The sequence below is a fragment of the Pan paniscus genome, chromosome 2 (genome assembly GCF_029289425.2).
Source record: "Pan paniscus chromosome 2, NHGRI_mPanPan1-v2.0_pri, whole genome shotgun sequence".
In the NCBI taxonomy this organism is placed as follows: domain Eukaryota; kingdom Metazoa; phylum Chordata; class Mammalia; order Primates; family Hominidae; genus Pan; species Pan paniscus.
This window is the reverse complement of record NC_085926.1, coordinates 163,312,154-163,328,793: the sequence shown is the minus strand read 5'-3', so window position 1 is coordinate 163,328,793 and position 16,640 is coordinate 163,312,154. Positions and strand designations below refer to the sequence as shown.

General features: G+C 36.7%; 1 long non-coding RNA gene across 9 annotated transcripts in view; it reads right to left on the bottom strand.

Annotated features, from left to right (window-relative positions):
* Positions 1-16,640, bottom strand: part of LOC117979812 (uncharacterized) — a 442,597-nt gene that overhangs the window by 217,680 nt on the left and 208,277 nt on the right. For 2 of the 9 annotated variants that reach the window (XR_010111694.1, XR_010111687.1), the window contains one exon: positions 296-467. The exons of the other annotated variants lie outside the window; for them this stretch is intronic. This is a non-coding gene — a long non-coding RNA (uncharacterized LOC117979812). The remainder of the gene's footprint in view (positions 1-295; positions 468-16,640) is intronic. 9 annotated transcript variants of the gene reach the window in all.

Below are 16,640 nucleotides of genomic sequence, written 5' to 3'. Positions count from 1 at the left end.
TATTCCTGGAGGAAAGGAACAAGAATGTTCATATCCCTGAAGACACAGAAACACAAAGAAAAATCTGAACAAACAGGCCTTGCTAAATTCCCCCCAGTTTATTGCCATGAGATTGTACACTTGTGTTTTCCAATCATATTTCTCCATGACTGTTCACTCTTCATCAAACTAAGTATAAAAATATACATTTACCTGTTTCTTTGGGTCTTTATTTCTTTATTAAGGCTCCTATATCACATAAAATTTACATTTAATAAATTTGTATGTCTTCAAGTCTGGGCACAGTGGCTGATACCTGCAATCCCAGCACCTTGGGAGGCCAAGGCAAGTGGATTACTTGAGCTCAGGAGTTCAAGCTACTAGGCAGGCCAAGATGAGAGGATGGCTTGAGCCCAGGGAGGCAGATGTTGCAGTGAGCCAAGATGACACCATTGTACTCCATCCTGGGTGACAGAGCCAGATCCTATCTAAAAAAGAGAAAAAAATAATGTATGTTGTTTTTCTCTTGCTAATTTGTCTTTTGTTATAGGGACCATAGCCATGAACCTGAGATGGGAGGAAAAGATATATCTGTCCTTTTATGACATAAGGCCTTTTGTCCTATCATATATCTCATGACTGTTCACTCTTTATCAAACCTACTATGAAAAATACTTGGGTTTAACTGTTTCTTTGGGTGTCTTCATTTCTTTATGAAGGCTCTCCTCTCATGTAAAACTTATATTAAATATATGTGTATACTTTTCTCTTGTTAATCCGTCTTTTGTTATAGGGGTTATCATCACTTGATAGGTTCTTCCTGCCTTCTGCACAGACAAAATTAGTCCACTGAGATGGCAGCATTGCAGCAGAGAAAGAGTCAAATCAATGTGAGGCTGGCTTATTTTGGATTACTGAACTTATCATTCAAATCAGTCTCTCTGAAGGCTCAGAGGTTAGGGATTTTATAAATAATTTGGTGGACATGGGGCTAAGGAATGGGTACTCCTGATTGGTAGGGGATAACATTTAGAGGTGTGGAAAATAGTCCTCTTGCACTGGGTCTGCCTCTGCAGCCCATAGAACCAATTGAGTTATGAGTTACAATTCTGGATTGGTGAGTCTGAAAAACATCTCAAAAAAGACCAATCTCAGGTTTTGTAATAGTGATGTTATCTATAGGAGCAATTGGGGAAGTCACAAATCTTGTGACATCTGGTCATATGACTCCTGAGCATTAAAACTATAGAAGCTGCACCTACATCCTAGCAGAATTCATGCCCCACCCATAGGCCTATTCTTGTGGCCTTCTGTTAGTCTTACATACGTGTTTTTTGGTTCCTAAGCAAAGAGGAGGTTAGTTTTAGAGAGGGACTCTTATCATCCTTGCTTTTAAGTTAAACCAGAAACTAAATTTGCCTCCAAGTTACTTTGGCCTATGCCCAGGAAAGAACAAGAACAGCTTGGAAATCAGAAGCAAGATTAAGTGAACTATGTCAGATTTCTCTGAGTGCCATAATTTTGTAAAGGTAGCTTCAGGGCCATTAACCTATGCCCCTTTCAGGTAGAATGGACTCTCTGTGACTAACTGAGGTGCTCAAAGTTAAAATAGAATCAGGTATCCATGGCTGGGTCAGGGAGCATTCTCTGTGTTCTCAGAAAGTTATTGTAAAAGTGTCACAGAACTTTTTTTTTCCTACAGTCAAGCCAAACCAGCTCCTCTTGTCAGCACTGAAATAGATTGCAGCTGGACATTCCCCCACTGACTAGCAACAGACTACCTGGTGCCAACTCATCAACCACTTGGAACCAAGCAGTTAAGAGTGACAGGTGATTTGGGGCTACAAAGTCATTCAATCAAGATTCTGTTTCTGTTTCTCACTTCCCTGACTCCCATCCCCTGCTATTATTGCCTCTATAATCACTAACTCTCAAAACACCCCACCACCTGTCTGCTTTTCTTTTACATCACAGGTTGCATCTCCCCAATCTGCAGTTGTTTTATTTTCTTCCTTTTTTTTTTAAGAAGATAAAGCTCTCCTTTTTTTTTTTTCTTTCTGCAGATCTCATGGTCCTTTTTTCACAGACTTCCCCTTAACTTTGGAAATGCTGGGAGCCTCCAACTTAGTTTCCCATTTGCTGTCCATGCATTCTATAGAAAACCCTGATTATCAAAAATGTATGACCCACTTATAGAGAACATACAGTCGGTCATCCTCTGCAAAAGTGAGCTCTGTTAAAGAGAGAGGTCCCAATGTCACAATAAAAAACATTGCTAGTCCCGTGTACAAGTCAATACATTTTAACCATAAATGTAAATAAAGAATCAAGGAACACTGGATACTGGGGAAAAAAATCAATAAAATGAATGTGAAGAATAAAAATGTAAAATGGAATAAGTGACATTAGGAGACACAGAAAAACTTTAGGATACAGAAGATAACATTAAAACTTTTCTAGATCATCATCTGAGAAAGATGGCAGATAGCAGATGGGGCTAACATACAGCTCCCACTTGGACGGAAAGAACAGTATGTGGAGATTCACACTGTGAACTTTGGCTCCAAGAACCATCACAGAAACATACCAGGAAAACCAAAAGAATTCACAGATCCTTTGAAAGAAGCAGCACACCACTGCAAATTCCATGAAACAGGCAAAATAGTGTGAGTTCCCAAAGTATGAGAGGGGTAAAACCTGTCTCCAAACAGACATCCCTGGGGAATCTGAAAACACAGATCACGGGAGAAGAATTTAACCTTATCTAGAGCTGAAACTGATTTAGGGAGCCACATTAAATATAAAAGTAGAAGCAGCAGTGGGAAGAGCCTTGTAGGCACTCTCGGTCTCCAGCTTGAGCCCAGAAAAGCCATCCCTGACTATATCTCACAGGGCCTTGAGGCAAGGCAACCAGTGGTTTTAGGGAGGGGCCACAGAATGAAAGAAGCTTTCAACTGAAAATTATAATAATTTTTACTGGGCACTAATGATCTTGAGCAGAATCTTGGGGGTGAATGGGAACTGCTGCAGATATGAGCACAGAAGCCACTAATGACAATGTGGCAAGATGGAGAGGAGCAAGTTCCGAAAGCCATGCTTGCTTTCTTAGTGGGGAAGCTTACAGCCTGAGGCAAAGTCTGAGAGGGACACTGTGGGAGCGAGACCCGCCTCACCAACTGCCTAGGGTCTAGGTGAGGCCTTTTGTTACAGCTATCCCCTACTTCTCTGGTGAACTATTTGACACAGCAGAGGCAGCCATAATCCCCTCTGGAACATAACCCCATTGTCCTGAGAACCACCACCTCAACCCCCCATGGTGGCCATGAGAAACCCCACCTAAAAAGAGTCTTAGCCCAGACCCACCTAACCCTTTGCTCTACTTCCCAGTAAGTTCCTCATCTTCATCTGAGACCACCTCAGGCTGGACTTCATTGTCCACATTATCATCAGCATTTTGGTCAAAACCATTCAACAAGTCTCTAGGAAGTTCCAAATGTTCCTAAATTTTTCTGTCTTCTTCTGAACCCTTAAACTGTTTCAACTTCTGCCTGTTACCCAGTTCCAAAGTTGCTTCCACATTTCCAGGTTTTCTTTATAGCAATGCCCCACTCCTGGTAACAATTTTCTGTTATTAGTCTGTTTTCATACTGGTATAAGGATACTAACTAGGATGGGGTAATTTATGAAGACAAGAGGTTTAACCAACTCACAGTTCCACATGGCTGTGGAGGCCTCAGGAATCCATGGCACAAGGTGAAGGGAAAGCAAGGCACGTCTTAAATGGTGGTGGAAGAGAGTGAGAATGCAGTGGAAACTGCCACTTTTAAACCATCAGATCTCATGAGAACCCCCAAACTATCATGAGAACAACATAGGGGAGACTGTCCTTATGATCCAATCACCTCCCACCAGGTCCCTCCATTGACACATGGGGATTACAATTTGAGATGAAATTTAGGTGGGGACACAGCACCAAACCATATCACTAAGGAAGGAGGAGAGTAGCACATCAAGGAGTCACTCCTTGGGACAAAAGAATCTGAACGGCAGATCTTGAGTTCCAGACCTCTTCCATGAAAGAGTTTACTCAAATGAGAAGAAATCAGAAAAGTAATTCTGGTAATATGACAAAACAGGGATCTATAACACCCAAAAAGATTACAGCATCTCCCCAACAATTGATCTAAATCAAGAATAAATCTCTGAATGGCCAGTTAAAGAATTCAGAAGGTTAATTATTAAGCTACTCGAGGAGATACCAGAGAAAGGTGAAAAGCAATGAAAATAAATTTTAAAAAAATCCAGGATATAGATTATAAAATGCTCCAGAGAAATAAACATCATAAAGAACACACAATCACAACTTCTGGAAAGGAAAGACACACTTGGAGAAATACAAAATGTACTGGAAACTTTCAACAATAGACTAGAAGAAGTAGAAGAAAGGACTGCAGAGCTCGAAGACAAAGCTTTTTAATAAACCCAATCAGAAAAAGAAAAAAGAAAAGTAATCAAAACAAATAAAGCCTCAGAGAAATTTGGGATTATGTTAAATGGCCAAACCTAAGAATAATTGTTGTTCCAGAGGAAGAAGAGACATCTAAGTTTGGAAAATATATTTCAGGGAATAATCAGGGGAAACTTCCTTGTTCTCGCTAGAGATCTAAACATCTCAATGCAAGAAGCTCAAAGAACACCTGAGACATTCATCAGTCATCAAAATATCTAAAGTCAAGATGAAGGAAAGAATCTTAAGAGCTGTGAGGCAAAGCATCAGGTAACCTACAAACAGAGATGGTTAAACAAACACAAGTAAATGAATGTGATACATCAAATAAACAGAATTAAAAACAAAAACCATATGATCTTCTCAATAGATGCAGAGAAAGCATTTGACAAAATCCAGCATTGCTTTATGGTTAAAATCCTCAGCAAAATTGGCATAGAAGGGAAATACTTTAAGGTAATAAAAGCTATCTATGACAAACCCACAGCCAACATTATACTGAACAGAGAAAAGTGGAAAGCATTCCTCATGAGAACTGTAACAAGACAAGGATGCCTACTTTCACCACTTCTATTTAACATAGTACCAGAAATCGTAGACAGAGCAATCAGACAAGACAAAGAAATACAAGGCACCCAAATCAGTAAAGAGAGAGTTAAGCTGTTGCTGTTTGACAACGATATGATCCTATACCCAGAAAACCCTAAAGACTCTTTCAAAAAGCTCCTATATCTGATGAATAAATTCTGTAAAGTTTCAGGATACAAAATCAGTGTACACAAATCAGTAGCACTGCTACACACCAACAATGACGAAGCTGAGAATCAAATTAAGAACTCAATCTCTTTTACAACAGCTGCAAAAATCAAAATAAAACGAGACAGAAACACTTAGGAATATATCTAACCAATGATGTGAAAGATCTCTACAAGTAAAACTACAAAACACTGCTGAAAGAAATCATCAATGACACCAACAAATGGAAACACATCCTATGCTCATGGATGGGTAGAATCAATATTATGAAAATGACCATATTGCCAAAAGCAATATACAGATTCAATGCAATTCCCATCAAAATACCATAATCATTCTTCACAGAACTAGAGAAAACAATCCTAAAATTCATATAAAACCTAAAAAGAGCCCACATAGCCAAAGCAAGATAAACAAAAAGAGCAAATCTGGAGACATCACATTACCCAACTTCAAACTATACTATAAGGCTATAGTTACCAAAAGAGCATGGTGCTAGTTTAAAAATAAGCATGTAAACCAACGGAACAGAATAGAGAATCCAGAAACAAGACCAAATATTTACAGCTAACTCTTCTTTGACAAAGCAAACAAAAACATAAAGGTGGGGAAAAGAAATCCTATTCAACAAATGGTGCTGGGATAATTGGCAAGCCACATGTAGAAGAATGAAACTGGATCCTCATCTTTCACCTTATAAAAAAATCAATGCAAGATGGATCAAAGACCTACATCTAAGAAATGAAACCCAAAAATTCTAGAAGATAACGTTGAAAAAAGTCTTCTAGATGTTTGCTTAGGCAAAGAATTCATGACCAGGAACCCAAAAGCAAATGCAACAAAAACAATGAAAAACAGATTGGACCTAATTTAACTAAAAAGCTTATTCACAGCAAAAGAAATAATCAGAAGAGTAAACATACAACCCACAGAATGCAAAAAAAAATATTTGCAAAATATGCATCCCACAAAGCTTTAATATCCAGAATCTATGAGGAACTCAAACAAATCAGCAGGAAAAAAAAAAAAACAAATAATTTCATCCAAAAGTGATCAAAGGACGTGAATAGACAGTTCTCAAAAGAATATATACCAATGGTCAATAAACATACGAAAAAATACTCAACATCAGTAATTATCCCGGGAATGCAAATCAAAGCCTCAATGAGATACCACCTTACTCCTGAAAGAATGCCCATAATTAAAAAAAAAAAAAAGATGTTGGTGTGGATATGGTGAAAAAGGAACACTTATACACTGTTGGTGGAAATGTAAACTAGTACAACTACTAAGTAAAACAATATGGAGATTCCTTAAAGAACTAAAAGTTGAACTACCATTTGATCCAGAAGCCCTACTACTAGGTATCTACCCAGAGGAAAAGAAGTCATTATATGAAAAAGACTCTTAGAGATTTGTTAATGTCCTCACTGTCTATTAAATATTCTTGTCCTCAAGGAAAACATCCATCAGACACTTAGGAAATAGTTATGTGCTGTACCCTAAAAAAGACTTCCTTTTCTTTTCTCTTTTCTAATAATATTGGTATGATAATAAATGAACAATATCATTATCAAACATGTATCTCCTTCCTGATGGAACCAGCCTAAATGCCCATGAACCAAGCAGTAGATAAAGAAAATGTGGTATGTATATATAAATGTGTGTGTGTGTGTGTGTGTGTGTGCAAATACCATGGAATACTGCTCAGCCATAAAAAGGAACAAAATAATGGCATTTGCAGCAACCCGGTTGGAGTTGGAGACCATTATTCTAAGTGAAGTAACTCAGGAATGGAAGTCCAAATATTGAATGTTCTCACTTATAAGTAGGAGCTAAGCTATGCGGATGCCAAGGCATAAGAATAATATAAACTTTGGGGTCTTGGAGGGAAGAGTGGGAGGCAAGTGAGGGATAAAAAGCTACTCCTTGGGTACAGTGTACACCGCTTGGGTGACAGGTGCACCAAAATCTCAGAAATCACCACTAAAGAACTTATCCATGTTAAAAAAAATTATCATCTATTTCTATGCTGTATATATAAGTTATTTTATATTCTTATGCCTTGGCATCTGCATCGCTTAGCTCCCACTTATAAGTGAGAACATTCAATATTTGGATTTCCATTCCTGAGTTACTTCACTTAGAATAATGGTCTCCAACTCCAACCAGGTTGCTGCAAATGCCATTATTTTGTTCCTTTTTATGGCTGAGCAGTATTCCATGGTACGTACACACACACACACACACACACACACTTATATACACATACCACATTTTCTTTATCTATTCGTTGGTTGATGGGCATTTAGGCTGGTTCCATGTTTTTGCAATTGCAAATTGTGAAATAATTATATTTGACGCTTCCTGTATTAAAGTAACAAATTAGTATTAGAGTTTTCAACATGGAATAGTAACAAAAAGTTGTTTCTGTGTAATTTTCTAGAAAGACATGACGTTTCAGTTCTCTCTAGAATAATTCTCCTTGCTTTGTGTTAGCTTTATCACATTTTTGATTACTTTAAATGATAACAAAAGCAACACACAAAAACACAAAGAAGGCAGGTTTCTCTTTTGTGGAAGATGAGAATTCTTTCTAATAATCCTTTCTTCTATGTTTACTTTAACACATTTTATCACTTCGATTAAATGGGTATACAAGTATAGTTTCTCAGGTTCCTGTGACCCTGTCTTTATTAAATGACCAAATCTTTTTGACAACTCTTGCTTTTAGCTTCCTAAGATCAGATCCTAAATTAAAACTAAACTAAAATAAAAATTTCATGTTATCTCTCACAGCTAAAACTATCTTTGAGTCTTCCCAAAGGACACCAAGAAAATCACAAAGATTGATTTTATCTATTAAACTGGAAATGGGTTCTAGCAATAACTAGATTGGCTTGGCAGACTCCTTATGTTTTAATTAGCTCAATATCGTTGTAAGAGCTACACAAGAAGTGTCAAATCAAATAGTCACATTTCCTAGGTTAAGTTTATTTTTTAAAGTATTAATATTAGTATTTAGAAATTGTATTCTTTGGGGAAGGGCTTAGAGATTTGTTTTTAAGTGGTATCTGATTCTCCCTATGTCCTTAGAATTCAGAAATACATACTTTTACTGAGTCTCATTAATTTTCATGGTAATATATTTATTTGCCTAGGTTGAATAAAAATCTGTCCTTTTTTAACGGGACACATTTGAACAAATTGACTGTGCGCCTAAGTTTATATTTGAAAATAAATCTCATTTATTCTCATTAAATAAACCTCATTTATTTTCAAATATGAACTTAGCTAGGACAAGCTTACTATTAAACAACAAGCATAAACTTTCTGTGTGAAATCAACATCTACAAAGCTCCGTCCTCCCAAGAAAACTGGCTTGGGTACTTGGCTTAAAGTTTCTTAAATACAAAAAAATAATTTCCGGGGACACTGAGAGCCCCAGATCTATACTATGTGTGGGTGTAGAGCCTAAATGTTGCAATATTTCATAATATACAGGGCTCTTTATACATGTGTGGACTTGAGAGCAGGCAGGAAATAACTTTTTTTTTTTTTCTTCTTATCCACTATCCTTGCAAACCCACCCTTTGTACTCATTGACTCTTTACCTTTAGACAAATCCCTAGGCAGAACCCATAGTTCTTTCAGAAAATTTCAGGCAATAAAATGTCCTCACTTCATTATCAGGTAATTTCAAAAAATCATCTCTTTTTCTAGGTAATACATTCCTATACACCAATAACAGACAAATAGAGAGCCAAATCATGAATGAACTCCCATTCACAATTGCTTCAAAGAGAATAAAATACCTAGGAATCCAACTCACAAGGGATGTGAAGGACCTCTTCAAGGAGAACTACAAACCACTGCTCAAGGAAACAAAAGAGGATACAAACAAATGGAAGAACATTCCGTGCTCATGGGTAGGAAGAATCAATATCGTGAAAATGGCCATACTGCCCAAGGTAATGTATAGATTCAATGCCATCCCCATCAAGCTACCAATGACTTTCTTCACAGAATTGGAAAAAACTACTTTAAAGTTTATATGGAACCAAAAAAGAGCCCGCATTGCCAAGACAATCCTAAGCCAAAAGAATAAAGCTGGAGGCATCATGCTACATGACTTCAAACTATACTACAAGGCTACAGTAACCAAAACAGCATGGTACTGGTACCAAAACAGAGATATAGACCAAGGGAACAGAACAGAGCCCTCAGAAATAATACCACACATCTACAACCAACTGATCTTTGACAAACCTGACAAAAACAAGAAATGGGGAAAGGATTCCCTATTTAATAAATGGTGCTGGGAAAACTGGCTAGCCATATGTAGAAAGCTGAAACTGGATCCCTTCCTTACACCTTATACACAAATTAATTCAAGATGGATTAAAGACTTAAATGTTAGACCTAAAACCATAAAAACCCTAGAAGAAAACCTAGGCAATACCATTCAGGACATAGGCATGGGCAAGGACTTCATGTCTAAAACACCAAAAGCTATGGCAACAAAAGCCAAAATTGACAAATGGGATCTAATCAAACTAAAAGCTTCTGCACAGCAAAAGAAAGTACCATCAGAGTGAACAGGCAACCTAAAGAATGGGAGAAAATTTTTACAATCTACTCATCTGACAGAGGGCTAATATCCAGAATCTACAAAGAACTCAAACAAATTTACAAGAAAAAAACAAACAACCCCATCAACAAGGGGACAAAGGATATGAACAGACACTTCTCAAAAGAAGACATTTGTGCAGCCAAAAGACACATGAAAAAATGCTTGTCATCACTGGCCATCAGAGAAATGCAAATCAAAACCACAAGGAGATACCATCTCACACCAGTCAGAATGGCGATCATTAAAAAGTCAGGAAACAACAGGTACTGGAGAGGATGTGGAGAAATAGAAACACTCTTACACTGTTGGTGGGACTTTAAGCTAGTTTAACCATTGTGGAAGATAGTGTGGTGATTCCTCAAGGATCTAGAACTAGAAACACCATTTGACTCAGCCATCACATTACTGGGCATATACCCAAAGGATTATAAATCATGCTGCTATAAAGACACATGCACACATATGTTCATTGTGGCACTATTCACAATAGCAAAAAGTTGGAACCAACCCAAATGTCCATCAGTGATATACTGGATTAAGAAAATGTGGCACATATATACCATGGAATACTATGCAGCCATAAAAACGGATGAGTTCATGTCCTTTGTGGGGACATGGATGAAGCTGGAAACCATCATTCTCAGCAAACTATCGCAAGGACAAAAAACCAAACACCATATATTCTCACTCATAGGTGGGAATTGAACAATGAGAACACTTAGACACAGGAAGGGAAACATCACACACCGGGGCCTGTCGTGGGGTGGGGGCAGGGTGGAGGGATAGCATTAGGAGGTATACCTAATGTAAATGATGAGTTAATGGGTGCAGCACACCAACATGGCACATGTATGCATATGTAACAAACCTGCATGTTGTGCACATGTACCCTAGAACTTAAAGTATATTAAAAAAAAGTAATACAAGTCCAAATCTTAACCAAACTTTGAAACTTCTTGTTTTGTTTTGTTTTGTTTTTGGACAGGATCTTGCTCTGTCACCTAGGCTGCATGGAGTGGATTGGCACAATCACACCTCACTGCAGTCTCAACCTTCTGGCTCAAGCCATCCTCCTATCTCAGCTTCCTGAGTAGCAAAGACTATAGGTGCATGCCACCACATGCAGCTAATTGTTTTTTTTAACTTCTTGTGATTTTACATTACTCTATTTTCCAAGTTTGAGTCTATCTCAGAATGGAAAGCCTGCTATAGGGAGAAGGCATGATAAGTTTCTTCTCTTTTTCTAGCTCTCTATACTGTCCACTGGCTAGATGCTATTTAGGGTCATTTCCATATTTGGGGAGTTGGTAATGAACAGTGGTAAATGGTACAACTGGGTACAATCGTATGTCTGTCTTATGAATGTCGGTTCCAGAGATTCACAGCTGCTGTCTTTTTCTCCAGTAGGACACTTTGCTTGATGGGTTTTTTGAAGATCCTCATTTCCTAGGGAGCTCTTACATGTGTGTCTCTTTCATGGGAGCTGACTCCTCCAGCTGGCTGCTTGAGACTTCCTCCTTATCTTTCTGTCTCCTGAAGACATACTGTCCTTTTTATGGTTGCCTCCCCCATCCAGAAAGTTTTCTCAAGATGCTCACATTCTTCTTATACAACGGGTATACCACCTTTGCTTGGCAAATGTGAAAGAGTAGAAGGATACCAGTGAAGGCTCAGTTGCTTGCTCTGCCTATCAAGATAATTCAGCCAGCTCCGGCTACTTGCCGTTAGACTTTTTAGCCTCTCAAACTCAAGGAACATAAAAGGAACATAAAACTCTCTGAATGACTTTCTCAGAATCTTTTTTTTGAGATACATGTGAGAGGGAACATAGCCAGGGAGGAGAGTTAACTCACATAGCACACTGACAGCTCTCTCCAAGAAATCATGTGCATATACAAGCCTCTTCAATTTCTTCTCTATTGTGCCATGCAGGTGGGCGATATGCCAGAGTATAACAATAGTTTAGATGTCTTTAAAGGTAATCAACCATCTTTTTGTAAGATATGAGCATATTTGACTTTTGAGGTCTTTGACCAAACTCTGAGACAACAAAATCATACTTAACATTCTGTTACGTTTGTTCCCTTCTATCCCTGTAAACCCAAATTATCCTTAAGTAAATCTCATTCTTCTGTTTGCTACTTATAAATACTATCAACAGGTTGCAACTATCTCATAGTAGTAATTTTACTCTAGCAGCTCATGGTTCCATTTTTCTGTCTAGGAGTCCTTGATGAGCCTGGGATACATCTTTAACGTTGGGTTTGTGTTCTTAGAGTATCTTTGGTGAGTCTCCCTCAAGCAGACACTTTATTGACAAATGGACCAGTGAAAAGTGAAGAAAAGTTACCCTTTCTTTTGAACTACTCTCCCTGAATATTTATTTGTGGACTTTCCTTCTGCCTCCTGAATCTTTTTATGCAGTTTTCCAGCCACTTAGTGGAATGTTCATTTCAATTTTAAATTGAAATGAACCTCCAAACTTTCATTCAATTAAAGCTTCTTCTGTCAACTCTAACTTATTTCAGGTCAGATAATCTTTGATGTGGAAACTTGGAGTGATTTTTTTTAATCTTTATTTTCTTGCTCTAATTTATTCTCCTCTTGATTACTGCTATTTTAGGTTCATCCAGTGTTAGAAAATGAGCAGAGAAGGGTAACGTGTATTTACCAAGCCACACTGATAACTCTCTATAAAGAAATTTCCAGTGGGCTTTTCAACTTTCTTCCTTTCATAATTTCAGGGTTGGTAAAGATCAAAAGCTAGCTGAAATGACCAAACTTCTAACACGTCCTGTATAGTTGAGTTGGCACCTTACTTTGGGATGAGGGGATGTTTTCACCTATCTTACTATTCTTGGCCTTGGAGTTATCTGCCTAAATTCTCAGACAATAAAAGAATGACAGCTAACATCTAACACCCTAATAGACATTAGTGCTTATCACATGACAAGAACTTTTCTGAACATTTTGTTAGCTCTTTTAATTTTCAACCTTACTAAAGGCCGTATAATCACCCTATTTAAATATAACCAAACTGAGATAGAGACATTAAGTAATGTATTTAAGTTAATTGCAGTATTGAATTAAAACATTTCCCTATGCTAAATCTAATGATAAGGAAGTCACCATATAATAATAAAAAGGGAAAAAGAAAAATGGCCAACTGTATGGCTCACGATTGTAATCCCAACACTTTGAGAGGCCAAAATGGGAGGATCATTTCAGGCCAGGAGTTCAATACCAGCCTGGGCTACATATATATATCAGCCAAGAGTGATGGTGCATGCCTGTGGCCCTAGCTACTCTGACGGCTCAGTGGAGAGGATCATTTGAGCCCAGGAAGTCAAGGCTACAGTGAGGTATAACTGTGCCACTGCACTCCAGCCTGGGTGGCAGAATCAGACCCTATCAAAAACTACTACTAGTAAGATGTAACTATTGTGACCCCCATTGTCAAAAAAACTTAAAATTAGTAAAATGTAAAATATTTGGATTACCCTAATTAGCAAATTAGGTCTAAAACTCATAATAGTTAATTGGAGACCACACCTTTATTTCTTCTTCCTTAATTATGCTCCAGAAAGAAACACCCCAATTACAGGAAAGAATTTATGTGTGGGAAGAGAAGGTGGGGAAATGATATGGAGAGGGGCAGTGTTTAGATACAACGTATGAAGTAACTATTAGATCAACTTACAAGGAGGCAGCATTAGGCTAAACTTCATTTTATAGGACATAGCCCCACCCAGAGTTGAGGAGCATCTATATGTTGAACTGGATGATAATAAAAACACATGAGAAGAAATATAAAGGTAAGAGTAGAGTAGAAATTAATGTAATACAAAACAAACAACAGAGAAATATAAAAAATTAAAAATGTGTTCTTTAAGTAGATTAATAAATTTGGTGAATCAATCAAAAATAGAATGAAAGAGAGAGAGAGAGACTTACCAATACCAGAGAAAAGGAGAAATATTCTAAAGATATTGGAGGAAGAATAATGAGATAACATTTGAAATGATTCCAGAAAATTCAAGAACATTCCCAAATTAAACATTAGGTCCATGTGACTTTACAGATGAACTCTAGCAAACATATAACAAGAAAATAGTATCAATACCAAACAAATTATTTCAGGAAAAAAGGAGGAAACTTGTCCCAACTTCTCTTATAAAGCCAGAATACCTCAGATACCAAAGCCTAGTAAAAAAACATTTCCACTCTGGGATACCAGAATAGGCCACCCCAAAATAAGCCTCTTTGCCATAAGTATTGTTTTAAGCTAAAGGCAATTAAAAAGACACAGATGCAGGAACGTTTTCTGCCTTCCATTTATTTGCCTACAAGTAGGACATATGTTTAGAAAGACAAAAGATATCCCTTCCTTCTTCTCTATCAGGGAGGACAAAACTTAACCACTGAAAACAACTTTACATCCTTATTGGTCTAAAGAGATGGCACCAGAAAAATACACATTTAATGAGCTTTATCAACTAGTCTTTATCTACCATGATATTTGCCTTGCCACAATTTGCTGCCCTTAGAAACTCTACATTGTTTTCTTTTACTTTGTCACTTCTGTAAAAATCTATTGTTCTTTGTTGAAGATGCCATATAAGTTGGAATTCAAAGCCACCTTTTTGAGAAAGACTCATTTCCTGGGTGTCACCAATGTGTATATATATACATTGTGTATATATATATTGTGTATATATACACATGTATATATTGTGTATATATACATGTGTATATATATACATGTATATATAGTATATATATACATGTGTATATATACACATTGTATATATAGTATATATATACATTGTATATATACACATTGTATATATAGTGTATATACACATTGTATATATACACATTGTATATACACATTGTATATATACACATTGTATATACACATTGTATATATACACATTGTATATACACATTGTATATATACACATTGTATATACACATTGTATATATACACATTGTATATATACACAATATATACACACACACACACATATATATATAATATACATGTTAACAAACCTCTATTTTTCTCTTGTTATGTCTTTTGCAGTTATCCAACCCCTGTCCCTCTAATCTTTCTGCCTTACCTTACAGGAGGAAAAACCTAAGAAACCCTTGTGAAGGTCACAGCCCAGTGACACAGCCTCAGTAAAAGAAAGAGATTAAATCAAAAGATAGTAGAATGCTTCCTCTCACCCCATCCTTTATACCATATCAACAGTGGATTATAGTTGAAAGACATGCAAGTCACAGACTCCATTTAAGAGGGAGTTCTATAGGAAACACAAAGACAATAGGGGGAACAAAAGCCAAGGTGCTAGGGAAATTTAAAGTTTCTGATACCTGCAATAACAACAAACATTAAATGTACTCCGCCTATTAGCCAGATTAACATAAAACTTTGCATTAAAGGCCTATTTATCTTCATTCCTGTTACTCAATGCATCATGTCTGGTTTCAATGCGTTACTACAAGATGTGAGAAAACGCAAGAAAAAACACAGGCTGAAGAGGGAAAGCAAGCGTCAGATATAACACAAATTTTAGAATTATCACACAGGGAATTTAAAATAATTATGATTAATATGCTAAGGGCTGTAGCAAAAAAAAGTAGACAAGATGCAAGAACAGATAGGTAATGTAAACAAATGCAAACTCTAAGAAAGAATTAAAATGAAATGACAGAAATCAAATCACTGAAGAGAATCATAGACCTAAATGTAAAATGCAAGACAATAGAACTTCCAGAAGAAAATATAGGCGACTTTTAGTTTGATGATGAGTTTTAACTACAATACCAAAAGCAAAATCCATACAAGTAAAATTTGATAATTTGGACTTTAATGAAATTAAAAACTTCTGCTTGTGAATGACAAGAGAATGAAAAAAAAAAAAGCTACAGACTGGGAGAAAGTATCTAAAAAATATATAAATATACAAAAGAACTCAAAATTGAAAAATAAAAAACAATGCAATTTTTAAAATGAGATAAGTTTTAAACAGACAACTCACCAAAGATGTACCAATGGCATATAAACATGAAAACATGTTCAACATCATTTGTGTTTAGAGAATTTCAAATTAAAACAAGAGTGAATAAACTGCACACTTGTTAGAATGGCTACAATTTGACAATGCTAAGGTTGCAGAGCAAGGCTGTAGAACAACAAAACTATAGAGACAATAAAGACATCAGTGATTTCCAGGGGATTGTGGGGACAGAAGATTAGATAGGTGAAACACAAACAATTTTTTAGGGCAGTGAAAATATTCTGTATAATATTGTAATGGTGGATATGACATCATATATTTCTCAAAACCCATTGAACTCTACAGCAAAAGGAGTGAATCTTAAAGTCTGCAATTTTTTAAAAAAGCATTTAGGAGGTCAGGGGATCTTAGGGAGGAAGGCAAACTGTGACATAATAATCTAACTGTATTACAAATGTTTGAAGCAACTGAACTAGACATTGGTATTTATAAAACTGTTAATACCCTAGAGCATGATTTTCTCTGGTCAGCAGATATTTATATAAATAAAAGGCTTTCCATTTTTTAATATGACAGGAAAGGCTATATTTGATCTTTTTTTAGCTTTTAAGTTCGAGGATACATATGCAGGTTTGTTACATCGGTAAACTCATGTCATGGGAGTTTGTTGTACAGATTATTTCATCATCCAAGTATTAAGCCTAGTACCCATTAGTTATTTTACCTGATCCTCCCCCTT